Source organism: Dioscorea cayenensis, chromosome 16 (assembly GCF_009730915.1).
Source record: "Dioscorea cayenensis subsp. rotundata cultivar TDr96_F1 chromosome 16, TDr96_F1_v2_PseudoChromosome.rev07_lg8_w22 25.fasta, whole genome shotgun sequence".
Taxonomy (NCBI): Eukaryota; Viridiplantae; Streptophyta; class Magnoliopsida; order Dioscoreales; family Dioscoreaceae; genus Dioscorea; species Dioscorea cayenensis.
The window spans coordinates 14,707,333-14,709,991 of NC_052486.1; the positions used below are offsets into that span (position 1 = coordinate 14,707,333).

A 2,659-nucleotide genomic window follows, 5' to 3' on the forward strand; every position below is an offset into this window, starting at 1 on the left:
TTGAGTGCTGGCTCGTAGAGCAAGACCGTGACCTCTAAGCCCTCCGAGAAACAGCCTTGGAACAAACACCGGGTTCCACAGCCGCGTTGAGGATGAAGAACTCCGGCTCTGGCAAATTTCCTAAGTAGTTCAAACTCCCTGTCCTTCCTCAAATGTGAAGGGTTAGAACCATTTTCCTTCAGAAGTTCCCTCTTGAGACCGAGCGACTCTTTTTGTCTTTTTCTTGCAAAGCTAATTCATGTTGTCTCTTCATCTCAATCATTTCAGTTGTAGATATCCAATGAATTCTTCTTTTTTCATGTGTTTCAGCAGGGGTGAGATAATAACTTCAATTATCTGCTTGACATCCACATCAGATTTTGTCCATCAAGGGGTTACAATTTTCATCAGAATGAGAAAGGCATGATTTTCCCATCACATTCTGAGTAATATGATCCTTCCACTTGGCATTGTTCCACTCTTCCAAACATTCAATGTTACTCTGAAAGAACATAAAGCCTGATTATGAGCAAGTTCTTGATGGATGTCAAAAAGTTCAGTAATATGCTTTTGTCACTTCTCATTACAGGTGTCCACCAGAGTTCTTTGCTCATGCAATCCCTTGTCAAAGTTATCCTGAAGGCCAACCATAAAACTTCCGATTTCATTTTCTAGCCCATCCTCACTTTGCTGCTCAGCAACCACAGGTTTTAGTGAAAAGAACTTGCCACCAATTCTTTCATACATTGCAGCAAGTGTTTCTTCAAGTGCATTAACACAACCATCTATGTTACAAAACCTATTAGCAGCCTTTCCTTCATCGAGAGACTCACCGGCTCTTATATTCCTAATTTCATCTTTAAGTTTCAGAAACTATTCTTCTGACTTGATCCTTAATCTACTCATCTTCTCATCAAACTTAAGATGTGCATTCTCATCAAAATAGTAACTACACAACGACAAGTTGGTGCCTTCAGGTTCCACTATCATCCTAGAGAGTTCCGGCATCATAAGAACTGATTGTGAATTCTCTGACAACATTGGAATCACAGGACATTAACCTTTCACTCAAAAAGGTTATTTCAGCTTCTTTTGACGCAATTTTCTCAGAAGCCTCCTCCATCACAGCATTTACTATCCCCTTCACTACAGAGTTGCTCACCATCCTAGATACTATAAGACGAGCATTCACATCTTCCCAATAAGAATCCATATCATCAAGGAACATTAGTGAGTGATGGAACACTAAGAGTAATACTACAAAGCAAAAAAGGCAGTCAGCGAAGAGGGACATGGTGGCGATGTTCTCACCGAAGTGGACGAGCTCGATGGAGAACTTGTTTATCTGGGTCGGAGGGTGGCAGCCGAGCTTGGGGGTTCATATCCTCTACTCGAAGTTAGGGATCCAATTCGAGTTGAAGATGAATGAGGTGATTAGTGGGATGGAGACGAGGGATTTTGCCAGACTTTTGCCGAAGCAAGTAAAGATGGTGGATGAGTTGCAGAGGAGGGTGATGAAGAAGGAGAGAGAGATTACGGAGGAGGAGGCGAAGGTGCAAGAAAAAGTGGAGAACAAGAAGATGGCGGAGACTATGGATGTGATGACAGAGATGGTGGAGAGGGAGATGGAGATGGTGGAGAAGATAGAGGAGGAGATGAAGAGGAGGAGAGGAGATATGGAGAGAGTGCTATAGAAGGCGGATGGGTTGAGGATGGAGACCATGAAGGAGATTGTGGAGATGTTGAAGCCTATGCAAGATGGTCGGGGGTTGACGTTGAGATGGTTAGGGTTCGGCTGAATAGGGCTTTTATTCACAGGTTGATGTGGATAAATCTATTGACGTGGAGGCTCCATCTCATAGTGACGACATGGACAGCTGTGCTGATTGTATTTTTTTCCCTCATCCACATCAGCAGTATGAATGTGGTAACCCGCGGATAACCTCCCGATGAAACGAAATCAAACTTTTAGTAACCTTTATGATACAAATTAAAACTTGGTAACCAGAAAGAAATAAGTTCAAAACTTAGTGACCTATCATCCCCTGATTACTTCTTGTAGTTTGAAATAGAGATTCTGATTTGTTAAAGGATTTTCTTATTGATATCATTCTGCAGATTTTATTAAAAGATTTGCTTATTAACATGAGATTGTTAATTAATTATTATTTTTTAATTGTAATTAAAATTTGCAAAGTAAAATGGTAAATATTTCAAATAGATCTTGGACAAACTTCGATGATGAGCAACAAACTCTTGATATAGCAGATGAGGTTGAAACTACAAATGTTACTCATCAACAAATCACCACACTCCTAATGACATATCTGGACAAGTTGTTACTATAAAAGGTTAGGCTTTTTTTGCATTTCAACACTTGTATATCTTGATAATATATAATATTATATATATTTGTAATTGTTACTTTTTTTGTTTGAGGAAGTGAAAGAACTACAAAATGAGGGAAAGGACCAACTATAAATTCATAGCTTGCTTAGAAGAAAGCAAAAAGGAAAGGAAATTGATAGTCAATTCCCTCCATATTATAAGCCATGTGTTAAGCATGCTAAAATTTTCAAGGCAAAGGGTCCCTTCAGGTCCCTAAATGGAAAGATATTCTGTAAGATAATGTGAAGACAATATGAATAATTTTAAAGATATGATTAAACACAAAGTTTTT

At 39.1% G+C, this 2,659-nt stretch overlaps 1 pseudogene; it reads left to right on the forward strand.

Annotated features, from left to right (window-relative positions):
- Window positions 1–1,271: 1,271 nt before the first annotated feature.
- LOC120278539 lies at window positions 1,272–1,778 on the forward strand (annotated as a pseudogene).
- The last annotated feature ends 881 nt before the right edge of the window (window positions 1,779–2,659 follow it).